The sequence below is a fragment of the Pseudonaja textilis genome, chromosome Z (assembly GCF_049901715.1).
Source record: "Pseudonaja textilis isolate UNSWEBS1 chromosome Z, rPseTex1.2, whole genome shotgun sequence".
NCBI classification, from domain to species: Eukaryota; Metazoa; Chordata; class Lepidosauria; order Squamata; family Elapidae; genus Pseudonaja; species Pseudonaja textilis.
This window is the reverse complement of record NC_142008.1, coordinates 67,319,109-67,344,774: the sequence shown is the minus strand read 5'-3', so window position 1 is coordinate 67,344,774 and position 25,666 is coordinate 67,319,109. Positions and strand designations below refer to the sequence as shown.

Here is a 25,666-nt window from a genome sequence, read left to right as displayed (position 1 = left end):
GGGTTTGTGGGTGGCATTGGCTAGAGCTTTGGATTCGAATTCTTCCATGAACAGGTTTGCAATGATGGGTGACAGTGGTGATCCCATAGGGGCTCCTTCTACAGACAAAATCAGGAAGATACTACACAGGCATCACATCAAGACTGCCTTCAAAACAGACAGAAAACTAGCAGCCATCCTAAGAAACCCCAAAGATAAAATTGACCTGGAAAACCAAGGCATATATGAAGTCCCCTGTGCATCATGTCCTGCCACATACATTGGACAGACCAATAGAAGAATAAGTACCCGCCTGGATGAACACAAAAATGCAGTAAAAAAGCTGGAACACACTTCCTCACTAGTCCAACACATGAAAGCCACAGGTCATTTCATCGACTTCAATGGCACCAAAACCCTAGCCACTATAGAAAACCCCAGCTACAGAATTATCAGGGAAGCCATAGAGATTGAAAAAAGACCTGAAAGCATGAATAAAAGAGATGACTCCACCAGACTGTCAATTATTAGGAAGCCTGCACTCACAAACAAAAAAATCTCACACCACAAGGCAAGCAAACACCTGGGCACAAACAGACCCCCCCGATACCTCCAGCTCAAACACACCCCAACCAAGCACCCAGATGAAACCTAGCTTCCTAATAAATGATAGCCGTCCATTTACTCGGAGCCAAGCCACACTAAAAGCCTCCAATACAGGAAACACAATGTTGCCAGCCAATCAAGACAAAAAAAGCCAAAAAACAGACAGAAGATATTAGAAACCCCAATCAAGCAGAACACAGCAAACTCCAAGACCAATAAACGCAGACCAAGACTCCCAACCAATCAGGATGAAGAAAAAAACCATGGCACAGCAGTAGGCTAGCCCCAAATTTAAAACAGAAACGGCTGTGATAGTCTGACTCCAGACGAACACAATACAGAAGCCTGATGATGGCAGATGAGATTCTGCTGAAACGTTGCTACAACTTTAAAAGCATAACTATAGTGATGTGGGAAAATAGCCGAACAAAGCTGAATACCATATATGTCAGTACCCATGAAAACTTAAGAATATATATATATATTCTTAAGTTTTCTCAGGTACTTACATGTATGGCATTCAGCTTTGTTCGGTATTTTCCCATCGTCATTGTGAAGTGTGCTTTTAAAGTTGTAGTTGTGCTTTTAAAGTTGTAGCAACGTTTCGGCAGAATCTCATCTGCCATCAGAAGGATTAATCATACATATGGCATAAAATAAGGTTAAAAATAAAGTCCCACAAACTGTCGAGGATGAAATTGTTTTTAATTGTTTTCTGGTTTTTCTTTCTACTCTTTTTTCTTTGTTTCCTTTTCCTTTCTCACACTTATGTGCATGTTGTTTGTCTATTTTAATTGTAAAATTAATAAAGTTTATTTTTTAAAAAAGAATCTTCCTGACTGCTAGCCACTACAGCAATACAACAATTTTAGGGAAAAATATGATGGAATGGAAGTTTCCCAGAAAAAAATAGGTTGCAAGCATTGCAGAATATTTGAAATTTCGACCAAAGAAAAAACTGTCCATGGAGCAAGGGAATGGAAGAATGTCCAAACTGAATCAGCAGGAAAGAGTAAAGAAGTACAGCAAGCTTCTCTCAGAAAGAAATTGAGGGCACATTTCTCACCTAAGGCTTACAACATTTGTACAGAGAAGTTGAAGCAATGTGAGCAGGATGTGATAAGCAAAGGACTGGAGAGGATGGCTGAGAAATATTTGGGTAGTACATGCAAAGTGTTTACTACAGTGTATAGTCTGGCACAAATGTGCAGACCATTTTCATATATAGAAGATTTGATTGAACTGCAAATAAAAAAATGGTTTAGATTTGGGAACAGGGTTGCATTCATGTAAAACTGCAGTTGCAATAGTAGATTTCATTGCAAAAGACATTATGAAACATTTATTTAGCAAAATTATTGAAAAAAAACTCTCAAATCTGTTTGATAATTGACAAAGCCTCAACAATATCTTCCGAACCAGTTCTTATACTGTACTTAAAAGTTGAGGATCCAGTTTTCTCATCAACAGTTTTCCTTGAACTAGTAGAATTGGATAAAAAAGATGCAGAGACAATATGTTGTTCAGTTATGGAAAGTCTGAATAAAGTTGGGTTCAATAAGAACTATCTGGAGAAACATTTAATTGGATTTTGCTCTGGTGGTGCCAGTGTTAGGCTTGGGAGAAAATCTGGGGTAAGCGCTAGGATAGCCAAAGACTTTCCAAACATTATAATATGGCACTGCTTAAACCATCATCTGCAACTTGTTTTAGATGATTCTATTAGGGAAATAAAGCCAGTAAATCATTTTCAATTTTTTATTTATAAAATATATTCTATTTTCCATCAATCGAATAAGAACCTAATTGAACTTAACAAAATTTCCAAACAACTTGAGATTGAAATTATAAAAATTGGTAGAGTTTTTGGACCAAGATGGGCTGCCTGTTTAAGATCAACCCTAGCTGTGTGGCATGCTTATCTAGTGCTACATCAGTTTTTCTGTTCAAATAAAAAAATACTCTGGTATGGCTGCCCATCTTGAAAACACATGTTTTCTCACTGATTTGGCCTGGATGATTGATGTGCTAACTGAAATATTTCTTCTTTCTAATGCATTGAAGACAAGAAACATAGACATTATAAAGGCTGAAAAACTTGTGGTAAGATCAATTAAATCATTTGAAACACTTATAAAGGAAAAGGGTTCATATGAAAAAAGGTTGATGGATTAATTACTTCAGAATTCTTTAAAAATCTAAATTTTATACAAAGTCATGGATTTGTGGGACTTCCTCGTGAAAGACTTATAGAAAGCATTGTAACTAATTTGAAGAAAAGATTGATGGATTGCGAACATTTAAAAACAGGTTGCCAATTTAAAGACACTGATCAATTAAGACTTCTAAATTATTTGTAGCCAGATTATTGGAACATTGAAGAAGTGGTGGTTCCATGGAGAGCAGCTGAAGAACAATTGGTTGCACTGGTGAAATTTTCAATTATGAAATCAATATTAATGATTATTGTGATTTCATAGAAAATGTATTAAAAGATTTGGAAAAATATACAATTCCTTGCAGCATTAAAAAGGCTAGAGATATTATTAGAACTATTGCCGTCAGTTCAGCAGAGGCAGAAAGGGGCTTTTTGCAGATGAATATAATATGTTCAGAGGACAGAAGTTGCCTTATAGTTTCCAATATAACAAACCTCCTGAAGATCAATCTAATTGGCTTACCTCTGCAAGAAAGGGACCCTGTTCCAATAGTAAAGAAGTGGTTACAGGCGCATTACACAGCTCATGTTAAACACAAGAAAACTGTAACTGAAGACGCTAATAGAAAAGCAATTTGGCAGTACTTTAAATAAGTTTTATTGTTTTTTGTAAAGTTTTGTTATGTAATGGTTTTTGATTAATATTTTAAAATGTTGTAACAAAATACTTTTATGTACCTTTTTTATTATTGAAGCATTAAAGATATGACATAATAAACTACCTTTGTTTTGGTATATCTTTTTAATACTTAAAGTCATTGGGCCAAAGAAGTGATGTTGAGTTGGCCATGCCCAACTGGTCATGTGATCACCATGGCCGGTGGTCACATGATCACCAAACCATGCCCAGCCAGTCACATGATCACCAAGCCGCACCCCCAAATTAAGCCATGCCCACAGAACCGGTTGTTAAGAAATTTGAATCCCACCCCTGACTAGCTCCCTTAGTCGATTGTTAGCATTTAGTAATTCACAAGTCAATACACTGCACAGACATGTAATTAAATTATGTCAAAATTCTGTGTAATGTTGAAAAGTACAGCTTACAGCCACAGGCTGCATTTAACAGGTTTTTTTAAAAAAATATTCTTTTTTTTTTTTGCTTTCTGGACTTTGGAATCTTAGCAGTGGTGTGTTCATTTCTGATATCTGCAGTTTACACAATTACCATGCACAGGCAGAATTGGGAGAAGGAGAAACAACATAGTAATAATCTATTAATTTACTTGATATTATATTATTTGAAGTAAAACCTTAGAATGAAGCTACCAATAAAAATGGTCTAATTCCATTTAAAGCAGTTTTATTTCAGAAGAAAGGGCTTTGGTCTTCCTTTCCAGGTTATTGTTAACGCCCTTTTGGGGGGGGAAATAGTCAGTTTGATGCACTAACTCAAAAAGATACAATCTTGAGGTGATGCTTTACCTGTATTTCATTTGAATATGTTTTATATTCATTTGGTGATAGTGGTGCTTATAACAGTAGATGTGTGTTCTAGTATGGACTCAAAGAATTGTAGAAAAATAGGTAGATACGATTCTTTTGCTTTTTCATCAGATTGAATCACTGTTTTTCTCCATGAAAAGACATCCATTTGGGGTATTTGAAGATTGAGGTGGAAGGAAATAGAAACTCTTTTACTGTCTATATCTCAGCTCAGAATCTTAAAAGAGTATCAGAGTCAGCTCTGGCTGATCATCAGCTCTTTTGTACATTTTAGCCATATTATGCATTCATGTTTTTTAAGTGTTAGACATATCAGACAAGAAAGAAAGGTTTCTACATTTTTGCTATGTTTAATCGGCTTGTACAATTGAAAAGAAAGAAAAAAACTGTCTCCATATTTGAGCTTTTTCTGACCTACAAACGCCACCATATGCTATTCTTTCTGTCTGCCATATAATTGTGGTACAATTTGAAACATGTTTTAAAATGTGGTATTTTAAAATCATGAAAGTATTTCCTTGTGGAAAGAACTGAAAGAATAGCTAGCAAGGTTCTGTGTTTTGCAGCATAACATCCTGAAGGCTTGGTTTTAGGTTGCAAAGAAGAATGCCAATGAAAACTAGGAAGCAAGTGAAAGGTCAATATGGTCACAATTCACTGCCTCTGATTAAAAACACCAAAGAAAGGGGTTGTAGAAACTCCTACACTTAAACAATATTGGCTTGTAAAGTTACAAAATACAAAATTTAATAGTAATGGAAGTAAAATGAGAGACAGATGATGGGGTGAAGAAAGTGATAAATGAGGAGATGGCTACAGAAGGCTATTCAGGAAGATGGCTATCAGAAAGGAAGGGGAACAAAGAGACCTAGTGAAGATGCCAAAAGTAAGAAAGAAGTTATGTTAAAGTAGAAAAGTGAGGTGGGGCAAGAAAGGAACAGAGAAAAATCTGTTTGTGAACCAAAATCTGGACTATTATTATAGAGGAGAAAAATCTTATAGTACAGTGATGGCGAACCTTTTCGGCATCAAGTGCCCAAACCGGAACACTTATTAAAGAAAAAAGGCAGCATGATTGTTTTTAATTTTTATTTTGCAATTTTCTGAGATTTTAGTTCTTTTGAGTTGAGAAATATTTGGCACATTAAAAATGTTATTACACATTGAAAGTCATTATATATTCATTTTTTTGAAAGTATGTTTTAAAAAAGCATAATATACCAATTTTAAAAAGTACCTGCCAAAATAAAAATTGACTGTACAAATGTTTTTGAAAACGACTAACCTGAATAAGAATCTGAAGGGCAAATAGATATAAAAAGTAGAGATGGGAATTTGATTTATTTTTTCACTGAAGAATTTTGCAGGTAAGGCAGAAGTTGAGAGATGGATAAAAGAGACATTTCATCACAAGCTATTTCAACATTTCTAACCATCAGGAAATGGACATGCATAAAATTTAGATAGATTTGCAAGCATAATGAACTGTAGAACTTGAGAGTTGAGAAAATGTTTATTGTAAATAACAACACTGAGAAATTGAGGAACAATTGCAAATGTTCCATTTTGGGACGGGATATGACAAAATAAATTATTTTGCATAGGATGAAATTAGCTCAACTCTAATAACAGGCTGACTGAATTACTTTTTGCCACAATTTTATCTTCACACTTTCTGCACAGTAAATGACAACTGTATATTTTGCCATCTTTTCACAAAATATGGGACAAAGAAAAAAAAAATGAAGGGGAAATTTAAGTGATAAATAATAAAAGGGAAACACTTTTTCCTTTTCTTCCTCTTAACTTCCAATTAAAATGTTACACTTTTTAAAGCAACAATCTAAATACAATCGGGGTTTTGGACTACCAGATTGGGAGCTATATTGTCAGACATCTGTACTTATATGGGTAAAAGAATGGATACATTTGAAACATAGAAGATTATTATTATTGGAGGGACATGACCTCCAATTAGAATGGCACACTTTTTTATGGCATGGAAGGAGTTCAATATATAGATATTTTCAAAGAGACTATGTGAGGGAATACTTTGTTTCAGGTATGGGAAAAAAATTAAACTACAAAACTATATGAAAATACCAGTCTGGCTCTCCAAAATGGAAACATTGATACATCCAAATCTTATTAATTTGGAAAAAATATATTTTATCTAAACATTTTAAATGAGAATGGTGAACTTAAAACTAGACAACAACTACAAAATGAAGAGGTGGACTTAGCTTAGTGGCCACATCTGCAAATACAATTGAGATATGAGAAAGATGCAAAAACAATGATTTTATGGGCAATTTTGGGGGGTTATACTATAGAATTAGGTAAATGGCAAAATCTTTGAGATAGGAACTATAAATTGACAATAGGTACTGCATATACGGAAAATCTCTATAAAATGTTTTATAGGTGGCACTTGCCATCGGGAAGATTAGCAAAAATATTTAGCAGTGGAAGTATAATCAGACCCCAGTAGCTTATGTGGTGGACTTGTATGAGAGCAAGAAAATATTGGACGAAAATACATATATAGTTGGAAAAGATGATCAAGCAATACATAGAAATATTGTTGTTGGATATAATGCCAATCAGCATGATTGATGATGATGATGAGCATGGTGGGTGGTGGCAGCTTATGAAGGCACTGAGGGGTTTGGAGAAGCTGTCCGAGAATAAAGCTTTGGCCACCATGATGGCGATGATGGAGGAAGGGCAATTTCTATTCACTGGATACAATACTGTTGAAGACCATTACAACATATTTTTACTTGAAGTCAAAAGAGTCATCAAATTATATATACCAATAACAACTCCAAAAACCAGAAAAAACAGATTACCCATAACAATAAGGAAGCTTCAATCCAAAAAGAGACCACTTTGGCAGAAAAACAAATCTGGTCATGTTGCCAACTTCAAAAGCTGATGCAAAAATTTATGCCACCAGGTAAAGACTGTATGCACTAATTATCACATTAAACAATTCACGCACCAATTCAACCTGTGCTTTCTACGATTTTGTAAACAACATACTAAAAGACTCAAGGTCCATCCCACCCCTGAAATGACCTAATGGTAAAGACTGCAATGATGACACCATTAAAGCCAACCTCTTTAACACATTCTTTGGCTTAGTATTTGAAAACAGCAATGGATCATGCCCAGTATTTCCTAGTCGAACCACAGACAACTACAATGATCTAATACATATCGATTTTACAGAAGAGAATGTTGAAAAAGCACTACGCAATCTAAAACCATCTCTATCTATTGGACTGGATGGAATATGTGCCTACTTCTTTAAAAAGCTATCCACTGCCATAGCCGAACCTCTAAGCATAATCTTTGAAAAATCTTTCAGGACCAGCTCCTTGCCAAACCTATGGTCACAAGCCATGGTCATCCCCATCTTCAAAAAGGAAGACCCCAGCCTAGTTGAAAATTACAGACCAATCTCTTTATGCTGCATCACCTATAAAGTCATGGAATCAATTATTAACCAATCCATTATCCTCCACTTAGAGACAAACAACCTACTCTCCAATAAACAATTTGGTTTCAGAAAAAAACTATCCTGTAATCTGCAACTCTTACACTGCAAAAATGTATGGACTACACAACTCGATCAGGGCAAAGCAATAGACACAATCTACAACTTCTGTAAAGCCTTTGATTCAGTGGTACATGACAAACTACTACTAAAACTAAAATCTTATGGTATCTCTGGATCACCTGCATAACTGGATAGAAGCATTCCTGTCAAACAGACAACAAATGGTCAAAATTGGGAGCGTCCTATCAAATTCTGTACCTGTCAACAGTGGTGTCCCCCAAGGCAGTGTTCTGGGACTAACTCTCTTCATACTCTACATAAATGACCTCTGTGATCATATTAAGAGCAACGGTGCTCTTCACTGATGATGTAAACACAGAAAATACTGCTACCCTTCAAAAAGACCTCAACTATGTATCAGAATGGTCAATCAAAAGGCAACTTCAAATCTCAACTAATAAATGCTCTGTCTTACATATTGGCAAAAATAATAAGAAAATAAAATACAAGCTGAATAGTCAATACCTTGTTGATGATCCAAACTCTGTCAAGGACCTTGGAGTACTCATCTCTAATGATCTAAGTGCTAGAGCCCACTATAACTACATAGTCAAAAAGGCATTAAGATTTGTTAATCTAATCACTATGCAGCTTTTTTTCTGGTAATATCACACTACTAACTAGAGCATAAAAAACATTTGCTAGACCAATACTTGAATACAGCTCATCAGTCTGGAACCCACATTACGTATCTAATATTAACACAGTTGAGAAAGACAAGAAATATTTCACAAGAAGAGTTCTCCACTCCTCTACTCATTGCAGAATACCTTATGCCACCAGACTTGAAGCTCTAGACCTAGAAAACCTAGAACCACACCGCCTTCGGTCCTATCTAAGTATAGTATATAAAATCATACATTGCAATGTCCTACCTGTCAATGAATACTTCAGCTTCAACCATAACAATACAAGAGCACACAATAGATACAAACTCAAGGTTAACCGCACCAAACTTGATTGTAGGAAATACGACTTCAGCAACAGAGTGGTCAATGTCTGGAATATTCTTCCAGACTCTGTGCTTTCTTCCCCAAACCCTAAAAACTTTAACCTTAGACTGTCTACTAACCCCTTTCCTAAGAGGTCTGTAGAGGGCATGCATAAGCGTACCAACATGCCTACCATCTCTGTCCTATTGTTTCTTTTTATTTTTCTTATATGTATCCATTTCATGTATTCATAATCATGTTTATACTTATACCTATTATCTTGTAAGCGATTGACAAATCAAATAAATAAAATAAAATAAATAAATAAATGCCGGAGGGCTATGATAAAGGAGGGCATATATTGACAACAGCAATGATTGTATTTGTACAATACGGGAAAAATGAGAACACTCCATCAGATGAGGATGTAATTCAGAAAATATTAGGCTGTGCAGAGATGGATAGATTGACATTAAACATAAAGGACAAAGAAGATACAGAATATTACTTAACATGGAATAGATTTTATGAGTGGTTAGAGATAAGAGGTAGAAATTAGATGAAGAAAGATTATTGCTATGTATGAACTAAATATAAGGATGGTTTATAATTATAAATATGTCAATATAATCAACAGAACTACAGATAAGGTAATATAAAGAGAAATCTAGTTAAAATTATTGTTACACTATTACTAATGTCATTAGTATATTATTCCTTTTTGTTCTTTCTTTGCTTTTCTGTATAGTTTGGGATCACAATTAGATGGATCGTATTATCTGTTTTGCAGTTATCAGATAGCTGGAGTTAGATGACTCACAGTGATTCAACTCTTGGTTTATATTGCTAAATATTTTAGTGGGAAGCAAAGTGTTTACATTTTTGAAAAAGGTATGTAACTTTAAAAAAAGAGAGATGCTGCTGAAGTTTCTGGACAATGTGGTTTCCTTAATTGAAGGCTATAAAAAAAGAGGGCCGTTTCAGACATTGTTTGATTAGTCACTAAAGGGTGGATCACCCTTTTCTGTTATTTGATGTCTGGTAATATGAGGCAACTTAAAAGAGATTCCGCTCATATTCCATGCCTTTTTGCAACCAGGGAACTAGAAAATTATTAACTCTCCCCACAATCTCTTTCCTTTGCAATGGTAAGAAAGAAAATGGAGAATAATGTGTTTCCCAGCATCCTTGGATTGACTTCCCAAGTGTTATGGACTGTCTGTATACATTTATTCTGGTTAGCACTGCTGTTATGAGAAGCAGAGTTACCAGAAACACTGGCAAGGTTTTGGGAAGTTTTTCCATCCCACTAATTTTCAGAGGGCGACTTCCTTAACCATTTGGCAGAGTGATTACAGGAAGAATGTCAAAGGTTCCATTGCAGTGTAAAGCATTGTTTTTCCACTATCTGAAACATTCTCATATTAACTATTCAGATGGATTGGGCTTGGGAGGAATCAGACCTTCCAGCTCTGATTCCTAATTCATAGCATCCATTCCATTTAGCTCTTTCCTCATTTCTTACCTACTTTCTCTTCTACTGCATGGTTTTGTATGGTAACCTCACCATTCAATCTGTGATAGGATAGGAGGATAAAAGCTATCCTAATAATACTGCAGTTCCACTTCAAATGAGAAGTTCAACAAGAGGTTAGGATCTAATATTGTTGGGCACACTTTAGGGAATACTCATAATCTATTCTACAGTATTCAGCATGATTGCATGAGCAGAATGGACATAAGCATCTTTCTAAATGACATTGCATCCAGACTTTATTATAAAAAATAGCCCCATTTACTTTGAAATTTGTATTTTAAAACATTTCACTCTAATTAGGGACTGAATTTAAAGAGCAGAAATTATTCTCCTTGCTGATATTTTTTAATTCTGATTTGGAGATGGTATATATGCCACTATCCAGATCCACTAAAATTGCTGCCTTCTCATTTACTTCAATTGACAATTTACTTTTGTTAAAATATGTTATTTTTTAATTCATTTTGAGAAACTAACTAAACAATGTTATTACTTCATTTTTTATTTGAATTTTCTGCCTTTTCTATTTTTATCGATTTGTGAGGTTTTTGCATAGAAGTTTAAGGCACCATACATTGTATTTTTTCAGTTCCCTAACTGTATCGAGGTACAGTAGGCTGTATGGAGGGAACATTTGAATCAAGTCTCTGTCCATCCTAGAACTATATCTTGACTACTCCTTATGGATCTATTTCTTTACCTTCTCCTTAGAACTTCCATATTATGCACACACATATTTCAAGATGTTAGTTGTTCCACCACCACCATGACCATTGCCATATCTTTCTCTAGACTTAACTGTTGTTTATTTTAGCTTTAGAACTATAGAGGTACTATTAACTTAAAATGGAAAGTAGAATATAAAATTATGTGGAATCTGTAACAAAATACTGCAGAGTAAACCTGCTCCAATCCAGCCATTGCTTTTCCTCCCTCTTCCATCCTGCCCTTTGATTTTTCTAGTCTCTCAGCATTTAGCATTCTCATGAATCATTAGACAGTGCTATATTTTTCCTGTGAGGTTTTTGCTATGATTACAATATGGGTAAAGGAATTTTCTTTTATTTTTTAAACTAGAAACAACAAAAAGCTCACACTTATTTTTGGCTGTCTACAGTTCTCATCTGGCAACATTTCCTGCATCCCAGTAGGGATGTAGTGTATACTGTAACATAAAAATTGAAAAATTCTCAATCAGCTCCAAAAATTTCAGATTTGCATCAAACAGTGAACTCAACTATTATAATAATTTTTCCAAGTCTCTTTTTCCAGTTACTAAATAAACCACAGAGCAAGCATGGCAGCATCACCCTTAAAAATGTTACCTGGAAAATCTACTACTAAATTAGATGGGGGGATGGATCAGCAAAACAGTTGGAAAAAACTTTTCTTTAACTGCTGCTTTTCCCACACGTTGGCTATTGCTCAATAGAGAGAGCTGATTTTCATTTTTCAACTTTGAACTGGATAAAAACAATGATAAAGTGTGGCATCATTGCACAATTAAAAAACTGTTAAAAGATGGTGGAATATTCCTCCCTAGAGTGAAATGGGTCCTGGTGCTGCAGCAGTGAGGAATGAAATGAGTTTTGCTGTTTAGCTTTATCTGCTTTAAAGAAGCTTTGGATAATTATGTGGGGAGATATAATAGCACCTTTTTATTAGCTAACAATCAATGAGAGGTTAAGCATTTTAATTTAGCTTTTCCTTAGCTCTGTTCTGATGAAAGATGGCGTGCATAAGCGCACCAACATGCCTACCATCCCTGTCCTATTGTCCCTGTCCTATTTTTTTATTTTTCTAATATGTATCCATTTCATGTATTCATAACTATGTTTATACTTATACCTGTTATCTTAAAATCGCTTGACAAATAAATAAATACAAATACAAGATGTTGAGATTCTGGAAAGAGTGAAAAAAAGAAGAACAAAGTTAATTAGAGGACTGGAGACTAAAACATATGAAGAACAATTGCAGGAATTGGGTAAGTCTAATCTAGTGAAAAAGGGATTAGGGGAGACATGATAGCAATGTTTCAATATATGAGGGGCTGCCACAAAGAAGAGAGAGTCAACTTATTTTTTAAAGCACCAGAAAGCAAAACAAGAAACAATGGATGGAAACTAAACAGAGAGAGAAGCTACCAAAAAATCAGGAGAAATTTCCTAACAGTGAAAATAATTTACAGTGGAATGGCTTGCCTTCAGAAGTAGTGGGTTTATCACATTAATAAACTCTTGGCAGCTGTTGAGTTCTCTGCTGATGCCACCCTCAGTGAGGCCAGGTTCGCATCAAGGGCTATAGAATCATCTGTTGTCTCTTGCTGTCTGCTCTGGCTCAGACAATGGCAGACAGACAAGAGACATAAGTGGAGGTTGGCTACTGCCCCCTTCAAAGGGGATTAATTAATTGGAGAGGCTCTTGACAAAGTTCTGGAGGACTCTTAAGACAAAGGGAAGATTCTACCATCCAGGTCAAGACGTCGCAAATTCTGCTCTGCACTTTACTTTCGCCATATCTCTTTTAGGGCAATGGAAGCTGGGGTGGAGTTTCCTAGATCCCAGAGACCTTTCATTCCCAGACAGGATCAACAACAGGACCGGACAGGTAGAAACTGCCAGTTCCGGGTGGCCCTTTCGAGGGGGAGGGGGTCATCCCTTCCAATGCCCTAGATCAACCCTCCCATTGGGGGACATCTGACCTTGTTTGTCAGGTGTTGGGAGAAAGTAACTACAGACACCTGGTCCATTTGGGCCTGTCTCTGGAGTTCCTCTCCATACCCCTGAGGTTTTTCATTCGTTGCCCTGTTTCTAAGAATAGAGAGAAAAGGGTTCTCATGGAAACAGCTATTCAGGACCTGCTGGATATCCATGCAATCCAGCTGGTGCCTGAGGAAAAACAAGGGATGGGATTTTATTCCATCCTGTTTGTCATCCCAAAGGCCTTGGGGAGGATGGAGGGCAATTCTTTATCTGAAGCATCTGAACCGTCAACTAACATACAGGCAGTTCAAGATGCATTCTCTCCAGTTTATCCTGGATGGAGTTAGGGAGGATGACTTCCTCACTTTTATTGATTTAACAGAAGCCTACCTATATGTCCCTATATTACCTGCCCATAGGCAGTTCCTTAGAGTTTTCTATAATGGCAGACATTTCCAATACAGGGCCTTGCCCTTTGGTCTTTCGTCTGCACCTAGAACATTCATGAAACTGTTAGCAGTCTGAGGAGCTCACCTTAGGGCTATCCCAGTCAGAGTCCAGTGTTATCTGGATAACATCCTTGACCAGTCCTCTTCTTTATCTCAAGCAGTGGAGGACTTGAGGATCACCATCCAGGTGCTCCAGGAGCACGGGTTTTCTGTAAAGATGGCCAAAAGCCATTTCACTCCTACTAACCATTTACTCCATCTGGGAGCCGTAAAGGATATCATGGCATGCAAGGTTTTCTTATCCCAGGACCATCAGGCAAGCATCAGGGAATTAATTATTCTGGTGAAGTCCGAGAGCAGGGTGCCCCTGGCTCTGCTTTTGAGGCTCCTTGGCAAAATGATTTCATGTATTGCTATAGTGCCCCTGGCTCTGCTTTTGAAGCTCCTTGGCAAAATGGTTTCATGTATTGCTATAGTGTCCTGGGAACATCAGCACACCAGGGGTCTCCAATGGTTTCTCCTACAGACAGGAGGGCAGACAGGAGTTGTTCCCATTTCCAAGTCAGGGTACCACTGGAAGTTATTAAGTCCTAACCAGCTGGTCCTGAGCACTGATGCCAGCTTTTACGGCTATGGAGTTCATCTCCAATCCATGATGGTCCAGGGACAGTAGTCCCAGACTGATTTGGACCATAATATCAATTGGTTAGAATTCAGGGCAATCACCTGGCCCTGAAACAATTCCAAAACATAGTATCAGGCAATTACATCCCGGTCTTAACTGACAATGTGACCACTAAGATATATGTAAATGGCCAAGGGGGAACACATTCTAGATCCCTGATGCTAGAAGCAGAACAACTGTGCCTCTGGGTGGAAAAACACCATGTCTCGCTCAGGGCTGAGCATATTTCTGGCATATTCACAGAGGAGCCTCTGTGGCGCAGTGGTTAGACTGCAGTACTGCAAGCTACTTCTGCAGCTATTACTATATCCAACATTGAACAGACTGGCTTAGCAGAGCCACTATAGACCTTCTTTTCACCCTATTTTTCTTTTTCTTGGTTGTTTTATTAAATCTTAAATTCTCATTTTTCCTTCCTCCCTTCCCATTTTCTTTCTTAATCGAACTTTTTAGTCCATTAAAGATGGCTTCTTCCTTTTCTTCTTCTTTTTCTCCTTCTCCTTCTTCCTCAAGTATTTGCTGGTACGTAGAAACCGCCATTTCTAAAAAGTGGAAGGCAGCTCCCAAGGAATCCTTGCCATTTTGCTGTCTTTCTTTTAATTTTTCATATTCCATTTTTAGTTCATCCACAGATGGTGCCATTGTAAAATTTTAAAAACAACCCAGATGTTTTCAATCTTAAAGTAATTTCCAAATGTCAAAGTTATCAAACAATCCAAACAAACAAAAATCATTTCCTCTTCTTCTCTTTACAATTTTTCCTCCAGGGGCAAAATCCCAAATGTATTTTAAAAGCCGTATTACAGTTAATTGATGGTCTTATAATCTTCAAGGCGTCTCCTCCAACAAAGTTTTAAAGATTTTTTTTTTTAGTCCTCTCCTTCCCGCTTGTAACAAAGAGCTTATTTTTACTTTTAAAAAGCAGGTTTTTCTGTGCTCCTTTGCTTTCTCCGTAAGGAAGGGAGTGAACTTTCCTTCAGCACTTTCTGCCGTTGTAACAAATTCTTTTGGAAACAAATGTATCAATCCAAAGTCAGGTTTCCAGGGTGTTTTGAAAGTAACTTAATGTCCCGGTTCAGCCAGAAAAACTTCTCCTTCTGGCTCTTCCTCCTGCACAATCTTATCCGGTTGAAGATTTCTTTGTGGCTGCCATTACTGACAGCTCTCCACCCTCAGGAAAAAGGAGTCTAGCCAGCTGGGGAAAGGGGGTGCGATATCCCCAGACCCCTGCCCAGATCTCCTCTGTCTTCTGCTGCCCCCTTCAGGGTAGTGACAACCCCCAAATCCAGTTGGATCGGGTACCTCAGCGGCGAGCGCAGCAGGGACCAGCAGAGAAGCGGATTCCTGCCGCCGCCGAAGCCTTGCAACTGGAAGTCTCACCTGGAGGACTTTCTATACCTGGTGTTCCAGATCAGGTTTGGATCCTGCAGCGGTATCATTCACTCAGGTGCTGGATTTCCACTTGCGGCCACTTGGACCTCATCGTTCCCATTCATCAAGCACTATAAGCTTGGCAGAGGCAGCCTTTGGATGGAGAGTTCTTCAAAAAGTCCAGGCTGACTAGGGGATCAGACCGAACCAGGTCTGCCCATAGGACAGCCAGCTTTGGTATGTCCCAATCCTGGATCCTCCACCACAAAGGAGAAGGGGCATTGGTCTTACCTGATATGCCTTTTTTCTTTGGGTGGAGATAGAATCCAGCCCCACCCTGAAGATGGTCCGCTCCAGATCCAGTGGAGCACAACACCAGTAAAACACGTCAGTCTGTCACTATTCCTTCACCAATTTCTGGGGACCATAGGTAATAGGGGAGTGTCCTCACAGATCTGACAGACTCAGTCCAATCAGCTAGCAGCAGCTGACAACCCATTCCTGGATGCTATCTCCACCAAAAGAGAAAGGACATATCAGGTAAGACCAACACCCCATTTGTTTCAAAACAATATTTGGACACATATAGAAAATATTATCTGGACTGCTGATATCTAGCAGAGCTTGGTTCTTTCAGCTATAAGTCAATTGTTTTCCCCTCTTGAATAGAATAGAATAGAATAGAATAGAATAGAATAGAATAGAATAGAATAGAATAGAATAGAATAGAATAAAATAGAATAGAATAGAATACCTTTATTCTCATTGCATTCAAAATACAATGAAACTTGAAAGCTACTCCAGCACAGTGCACCACATCTCAATCACACTACGCAGTATTTAAAAAGTAAAATAATAATATTAATAATAATAATAATAAACCTAGTCTAAAACCTATTTGAAACATATATTAAGTTAGATAGTTTAAAAATGCCACTTTATATATAGAACTAAATCACAAATATACTGTTTGATTCAAGACAATTATTGCCTTGGAAAAGAAACTGTTCCTCAGTCTATTAGTCCTCATTTTAAGACATCTATAACGTCTCCCTGATGGTAACAATTCAAAATATGAATGACCAGGATGAGAACAGTCTGCAGAGATTTTTTGTGCTTTGGGAGGAGCCTGGCCTTCGCAATCTCTTCCAAAGAAGAAAGAGAGCAACTGATGATTTTTTGTGTTGTGTTTATAACTCTCTGGAGCATCATCTTATCCACTACAGAGCATCCAGCATACCACACTGTTACACAGTATGCCAAAATGCTCTTGATGGTAGAACGGTAAAAAGTAACTAGCAACTTCTCACCCAGACCACTCTTTTTCAGCAGCCTCAGAAAGTGCAGGCGCTGTTGGGCCTTCTTTGCAGTGGCCATAGTGTGGACCGACCAAGTAAGGTTGTCGGAAATATGAGTTCCTAGAAATTTAAAACTATGAACTCTTTCCAAACAATCTCCATTGATATATAGTGGGAGAGGCTCTGCTTTGCATCGTCTGAAGTCTATAATCAATTCTTCGGTCTTTTTGATGTTCAGGGTGAAGTTATGACTCTTGCACCACAAGACCAGTCTGAGAACCTCTGACCTATCGGCCATTTCATCTTCTTCTGATATGAGTCCCACCAATGTGGTATTGTCTACAAATTTTATTATAGTGTTAGTGGGACAAGAGGGAGTGCAGTCATAGCTATAGAGTGAATACAAAAGGGGGCCCATCACTGTGGAGAAGCAGTGCTGAGAACAAGAGTGGAGGAAAAATAGCTGTCAATCCTAACGGTTTGGGGTCTGTTAGTAAGAAAGTCCTTTATCCATTAGCAGATGTGAGAGGAGAGGCCCAATTCCAGCAACTTCTTAATCAGTATATCCGGAATGATGGTATTAAAAGCTGAGCTGTAATCAATGAAAAGCATCCTTACATAGCTCCCACTATGCTCCAGATGGTTCAGTGCAATGTGGAGAGCCATGGCAATAGCATCCTCTGTGGATCTGTTATTCCAATAGGCAAACTGGTATGGGTCAAGGTTTGATGGGAGGCAATCCTGTATATATTTTAAGACCAGTCTTTCCTCATGATTATGGGTGTGAGTGCTACTGGTCTATAGTCATTTGAAGTATCAGGAGAGGTCTTTTGGGGAACTGGAATAATAATGGAAGTTTTGAGACAAGATGGAACAATGACTTGTGTAAGAGAAAGGTTAAAATATTTGTAAACACACTTGCGAGCTGGTCAGCACATGCTTTGAGTACTTTCCCAGGTACCCCATCAGGGCCAGCGGCCTTCTTTACATTCACTGCTCTAAGCACCTGCTTCACATCATACTCTTGTACTGTGAACAGCTGAGTACTGGTAGTTTGTAAAGGCAGTGTGTTTGAAGACCTATTCAGTTCAAACTGGGCAAAGAAGCAGTTTAATTCTTCTGCCAGTGATGCGTCCTGGCTCCAAAATGTATTTGAAGGAGTTGGGTATTCCTGCTCAAGTGAAAAACATATTTTGGGTGATCCCAATGTAAAAAATGTAGGTAAATTCTTGATGTAATGGTAGTAGTAGTAGTAGTGACAGTATTTGGGCATAAAGTGATATTACTATTTAAACTATTTAAACATGATTATAAGAATTGGAATTGGCTATAACTATTCAATGAGAACACTGTATATTAAATTATTATTATTTATTTTTCAATTTGGATATAATATAACCCTCTGAAATTCTGACTTACATATGATATTGAAAAGCGTTTTTCGAGTGTCTAAATCTACAACGTGTTTATATGGACAACTTAAGAATATTGCTAAAATAGATACTGTTAATCTACAAGAAAACAAATTATTGGTTGTGTATGAACAAATTTGATATATGTCTCTTTTGATCTTAAATTGAAGCAAATTCATCAAAATACTCTGAGAACATCTCAGTTGCTTATTATTACAGATTAAATGTTAATGTATGCAAGTGATTTAATGTAGTTGACAGGAATAATACATATATGATTTGGGCTTGCTCTATAGCAATAATACTTTTATATTAGATTATATTTTAAAAAGTATTTTTTCTTCTACTGATAGTGAAAGGTTTAACTATAGTAAATATTGAAAACTGCTTTGATTTAATTTTAAAGAGTTTAAAAGAAAAAAGGATATGATCCTTTAAAAAACGGAAAAAGTTTCCATTAATGGTAGCAACTATCAGAAGAAGATTTTGCCCAAAATAAATTAAATAAAAGGGGTGAATCACCATGCCTACAACTAAAAAAAAGAGAGAGGGGTGGGGTGGGGAAGCAAAGCTATTTTTTTTTTGCCACTAAGATTTGTGAGTCAACAAAATTCCTAAAATAGTAAGCATTGGAAGTTGATATTTACCTTCACATTCCCATGAACAAAGGAGATTTCCCTGTGTGACAATTGGCAATTAACTTCCCAATCCATTAAAACTGGATTGCCAGCCAAAGTTGTGGCATGTCAATGGACTACAGTCTCTAGTGGCCATCGTTTAGGCAGTTCTCTTGTGGTTCCAATCCCATCATGCTGGGTTTCTGCACCAGGCCACAGGATTCCATCCTCTTGTTATTCTGAAATGCCCACTTTCAGCTGATTCAAATCAGTCCAAATCAAATCAAACCATATCAGATTTTTATTATAGTCATAGACAAGCAGAAGGAGGATAGGATAGAAACAATAGTTTCAACAAAGCTAAAAATATGTAAAATAACATTCCTAAAAGGAATCTAATGAGAGTAAAAATATTAATGGATGTAAGAGAGCATAAAAATAATATATGGCTAAATATGTCTACAATGCAAGGAATCTCAAGGAATAAAACTAGTTCATTAAGGTTACATAAATTGTATTTGTGTTTAGATTTTTAGCACTATCAAACCCATGGCATTTTGGCTTGAAGATCAGATTAATTGTGATATCATTCCTGAAGTAATGTCTCTTTCTCTCTCTCTCTCTCTCTCTCTCTCTCTCTCTCTCTCTCTCTCTCTCTCTCTCTCTCTCACACACACACACACACACACACACACACACACACTGCAGTTATGTTTTGCCAGTTTCAACTGTTTTCAAACCTTAACAGGGATTGTTTGTTTTAGTTTGTTAATTCTTGCTTGCTCCAGGGTTGTATGCATGAAAGGACTGGAAAGCATATAAAAAAATGAGAAGCTAATTCAGATCTGATCTTGTATTTATTACAGCTCCATTCTAGAGTCATTAAATCTATGATGGATCTGACAAAAAATAGTAAAATAAAAGGTTTTTCAGATAGATCATCTTCCCAATGGAGGGTATGTGCATCGATTTTAATATTTCTGTAACTTGGCATCCAAAGCATGCCACTTTCTTATATCCTTGTTGATGGAATAACTGGGCTGAAAAGGTATAGTATTTTAAGTATAATTGAATGTCTTTCTTCTACTAATATAGTTTACAAACCTGAAATAGACATATCATCACCCATTTCTCACTCTTACTAACTGGGAATGATGGTAAAGATTTAATTTTCTTAAGGAGAAGTAATGCATTGACTAATAGGTGCCTCTAAGTAATAGGACATTCTGCTCCTTCTTCAACACCTCTAACATTTGCATAAGATCATACAATGATCAGGATGGAAAGAACAGCCAAAATAGAAACTATGATGCTATAGTGTACATTTTGTAAGCAAAAAGACCAGGGGTGATATTCAAATTTTTAACAACCTGTTCTGTGGGCATGGCTAGGTGGGCGTGGCTAGGTAGGCATGGTCATGTTACTGGGTGGATGTGGCTTTTTTGCAGCAGCACCCCCATTTTTTTGCCTCCTGGGCCTTAGGGAAGCCTCCTGGTTTTTGCTCCCAGAAAGGTTCCCTGAGGCTGAGGAAGGCAAAAAATGGAGCCGGGGGGGAACCATGCAGCACCCCCCATGCTCCTGGGCCTCAGGGAAGCCTCCTGGGGGGTATTTTTCCTCCCAGAAGGCTTTCCTGGAACCCAGGAAGGCAAAAAACGGAGCCTGGCACAGCACACCCACCACACTTCTGGGCCTTAGGGAAGCCTCCTGGGCGAAGAAGTAAGACAGCGAGGGGGATCCTGGCACAGCTGATCATCAGAACAGCCGATAGTCGGAAGGGAAGAAAAAAAGAGATACCTTAAGGAGTTATTGGTGGGGAGAATGCCGTCAGTGATGTTGGGCATGTGCGTGATGTCACACATGTGCTATAAGGACTGTCTGGGTGGGGAGGGGTGGGTGGGGAGGGGCAGGGGCAGCCAGGGGCACAATTTACTGGTTCTCTGAACTGCACAGAATCATAACAACTGGTAGAATCCCACCCCGAAAAAGACCAAGTTCATTCCTCAGAATCTCAGTTTTTAAAAGAATTGCATATAAGATGACAAGGAAAACAGAATAGAAAAGCCAATACATGTAGCAGTAAGTCCTTGAAATATAATGTTCATTTAATAGCCATTCAAAGTTATGACAAACCTCATTCCAAACTTCTTAATTACAGTTTGAAATTACAGTTGCTGCAACACGCACCCAGTCATTCATCCTTAGAACTGACAAGTATGTTGTAGCATTGCGAGAAGTACATAAAAATGAATCAACAGACTTATGATAATCTGATCCATAGGATGCTTTATTGGGGAAAATACTGCAGTATGGACCCCTCTACTCCAGAAAAAAAACATTTTCTAGGAGGAAGGAAACATTCCCATTTAGTGAATACAGCTTATATAGGTTTATCAAATCACGTGGTTACATAACACTTCCTGTTTCCCATATGTGAATGTTATACAATGTTATACAACATTTTCATAAAAAGTTCCAACCTTTCATGGACAACTTCCAACATTCTCATTATAGTCCGATTTCCTGTTATTCAAATACCAGAAAATTATAAGAAAACATTAATATCTCTTAATGTGATTTATAATGTCAGAGAACCCCAGCACATAGCTCTAACTTATGCCAAGTACATAGTTTTGCAATCTGGTATAATTGTCCAGCAAAAACACATTTCATAACTGTTCTGAGCTTTAAAATTTTAAACTGCGAATACAAAATGGTTTCAGTTCGGCTCTTTATATTCTCAGGTGTAATAACCAAATTTTTACTTATAACAAGCATCCTCCTCCTTCTCTCTCTTCCTTCCCACCCCATATTTTCTAAAACAAAAATAATATTCAAGGTAAAATAAAGGTGATCTTCAACTTACAACAGTTTGTTTAGTAACCATTCAAAGTTACAACAGCACTGAAAAAAGTCACTTATGACTATTTTTCACACTTATGACCCAGAAACAAAATAAGCAGAAGAGGAACAATGGGAGGTCCTGTCCTGTTCTTTTTTTGTATTTCACGTAGATTTATTAAATCTTCATTAACAGTAATTTGTGTCTGCTGTAAAGTTTAAAATCAATTTCACCCATTTCATAGATAGTCTCAAGATACTACCATAATAGAGCCTGCCCATTGTGGTTGCATGTCACAACAGCTGTTAAGTGAAGTAATCATAAACACATAGATGGTTAAATGGAACATAGGTGCCTCAGGGATGGGGAAGGTCTAGCACCTGCCCTAAAGCTCCCCTATCCCCTAAGACGACCCATATTCTACTTTCCATTCCTTAGTTCCCCACAGGCATTTTCTAACACCTACTAAGTCCCCACAGGCCTTAGGCTCATTTCCCATCTCATCAGATCAAACACCTTCTTCGTCATTTACCTTACGAAGAGCTCTGAGGCCTTCCAGAAACTTAGAATGGATTGCCCATGTTAGGCAATTCTGGAAGTAGCCCAGTGATAATTTAACAACTGGTTCTCTGCCCAAATGACTGGGTGGGCATGGCTGGGTTGTCATGTGACTGGGTGGGCATGGCCAACTTGATTGGTCTCACCCTTAGGAAATTTCTCCTTAATCCAATTCACAATAAAATAGCACAATAAAATAGCACTGTTCCGATATTTAGAATAGAATAACAGAGTTGGAAAGGACCTTGGAGGTCTTCTAGTCCAACCCCCTGCTTAGGCAGGAAACCTTACATTACTTCAGACAAATGATTATCCAATCTCTTCTTAAAAACTTCTAGTGTTGGAGCATTTACAACTTCTCGAGGCAAGTTGTTCCACTGATTAATTGTTCTGTAGGAAATTTGAGGGGCTCCTACTGTTAGATGGGTCCACGCGGGAAAGGAGAGGCAGGACACAGAAGGACTGGTAAGCAGACTTTATTTAGGTCAGTTCGGAAAAAGCTGCTCAAAAGCTTCAGCCGCTGATGGGACTTTGTCCCACCAGCGGCTGGGCCAATGAGTGGAGTCTATTAGCCGACTCCACTCTTTGGCCATATTTGGTCATATATAACACCCCAGCCCTCCTAGTTAGTGTCCCTCCAATCAGCGCTTGCCTACCGTACATAATCATGTAAGTAGGCAGGGCTTCAGTGGGTGCGACTGGACCTGCACACCTCACTTGTTCCTGGGGTGGCAGCTCGAGCAGATGGGTCTGCCACTGCTCTGGTCCCCGCCAGTGGAACCATCTTGAAACTTGTCACTGGCGTGGCAGGGACTGTCAAGCCTGAGGCATCAGAAGGACACCGCGGGACTCCCTCTTTGCAAGATAAGTGTCTCTGTCGTTGTTCGGGGGGTTGTGCCTGCGGGGTTGGTGTTTGTGATCTGTGTTGTTCAGTTATTGCATGTCGGGTGTTTGGCTGGTTGTCCGTGATCAGGACCTGGCCCCGTAGCTGATCAATGTGTCGCTCCCAAAGCTTCCCTCCATCTCTACTCTGTAGGACTGGGGCCCTGGCTTTCGATCACCCTGGCTGGCACCCACATTGGTCCCCAATGTAATTGTGTGCGTAGACCAGGTCCCCTATGGTGAATTGTCTGCATTTCCCCGTGGAGTCCGGGAGTGTTTCTGTGCTGTAGTTGGGATGGACCCAGTCTAGTACAGTCCACAGCCACCGACACATTAACAGTTCTGCTGGGCTGTGTTGTGTTGTAGTGTGGGGTGTAATGTGCTGGGCAAGGAGCATTCTGTCGATCCTCTCCTGCCAGTCCCCTCAGCCCATTCGCTGGAGTGTTTCCTTAGTGGATCGAACCATTATCTCCGCTTGGCCATTTGTGGCCGGGTGAGCAGGTGCTGATAGCGTGTGTCTGATCCCCAGTTCAGCTAGGAAGGCCTTGAATGGTTTTGAGGTGAACTGTGGCCCGTTACCTGAGACGAGGACATCTGGTAGTCCATGGGTGGCGAATAGGCACCTGAGTACTTTTATTGTTGCCTCCAATGTGGTGGATTGCATTAAAATTACTTCCAGCCACTTGGAGTACATCTCTACAACTATAAGAAATGTCTGTCCCTGGTAGGGCCAGCGTAGTCGACATGTATTCTGGCCCATTGTGTTATAGGTGTCTCCCATTTCCTGGGTCTCATAGCCGGGGATGCTGGCCTGGATTCTTGGCAGGGCGTGCAAGTGGTGACCCAGGTTTCTATCTCCTTGTCCATCCCTGTCCACCATACATAGCTTCTGGCTAGGGCTTTCATCTGGACCGTTCCAAGGTGGCCTTCGTGAAGCATTTCTAATATTTTATTTCTTAATGTGTGGGGGATAACTACCCGGTCCCCCTACAGTAGACAACCTTTTAGTACTGACAGCTCAGTTTGCCTATTTTGGTATGGTTTGTATTCCTCCCCCTGTGTTGCCTCCAGCCATCCCCTTCACACCCATTTTGAAATCCGCACCATCGTTTTGTCATGAGCAGTGAGCCTCACGATCTCTGAGGACGTCATCATTTTAGGCCGTATGTTCTCTATTAGCAGCACTGTTGTGGATGGCACTGGGTCTTTGGCTGTGTCTGGGAGGGGGCAACGGCTGAGAGTGTCAGCGTGGGCAATGTCTTTCCCTGGCTGGTGGGTTAAGGTGTAGCTGTATGCTGGCAAGAATACTGTCCATCTCAACATCTAGGGTGACAGGATGTTCGGTGTGGGTTTGTTGCTGGCGAGGATGCCCAGTAAGGGTTTATGTTGGTGATGAGGTTGAACTGCCTGCCATACAGATACTCGTGGAAGCGCTTTAACCCTGCGACCGCAGCAAGTGCTTCCTTGTCGATCTGGCTGTAATTTCTTTGCATTTTTGATAGTGTCTTTGAGAAATAGGTGATGGGGCTTCAGTCCCATTGGGTAGTTTGTGGCTGAGGACTGTTCCAATGCCATAGGAGGAGGCATTGCAGGTTAGTGGTAGTGGTAGTGTCTCGCTGTATTCGATGAGAATGCTGTCCGATGTTTAAATGCTTTTTATTTTTTTTGAATGCTTCAGCCTTGTGCTGTCCCCAATTGCAGCTTGCCATCTTATCGAGTAGCCTGTGGAGCGGTTCTGCAATGGTTGCTTTCTGCGGCAGAAACACATTGTAAAAGCTCAGCAACCCTAGGAATACTTGCAGCTCCACTTTGTTTTGTGGTGTGGGGGCTTCCTGTATAGCTTTAAACTTCCTGTTTGTGGGTCTGATGCCTGTGGCGTCAATTAGGAACCCCCAAAATTTTACTTGTGGAACTGCTATGTGCCATTTGTTTCTCTTTAATTTCAATCCTGCCTCCTGGAATCTTCCCAGGACTGCCCTTAGCCACTCCATCAATTGGTCCCTGCTGGTGACTGAGATGACTACATCGTCAAAGTAGGATATGTCTCCGGGGATGTTGTGCAACAGCTGTTCCATGATACTCTGGAACAGGCCAGGGGCTATGCTTTCCCCGAATTGGAGTCTCTTGTACTTGAATGCCCCCCTATGCATGACGATGGTTTGCGCCTCAGTAGTAGCCTCATTGACAGGCAGTTGCAGATAGGCCTGGGCCAAGTCCAATTTAGTGAATATAGTCCCCCGGCCCAAGGAGTGTAGAAGGTGATGGACTACGGGCACTGGGTAGGCGCTTTGCTGAAGAGCTTTATTCAGGGTCTTTTTATAGTCAGCACAGATTCTTATTGACCCATCTGGCTTAACTGGAATCACAATTGGGGTTTCCCATTTACCATGGTCCACTGGTTCTATAACCCCTTGAGCTATTAATTTGTCCAGTTGTTCCTTGACTTTTGGTCGGAGGGCAAACGGGACTCACTGCGGCTTGAGACAGACTGGGGCAATATTGGGATC

General features: G+C 39.0%; 1 pseudogene; it reads left to right on the top strand.

Annotated features, from left to right (window-relative positions):
* Positions 1–1,473: 1,473 nt before the first annotated feature.
* On the top strand, positions 1,474–25,414 carry LOC148124059 (E3 SUMO-protein ligase KIAA1586-like; annotated as a pseudogene).
* The last annotated feature ends 252 nt before the right edge of the window (positions 25,415–25,666 follow it).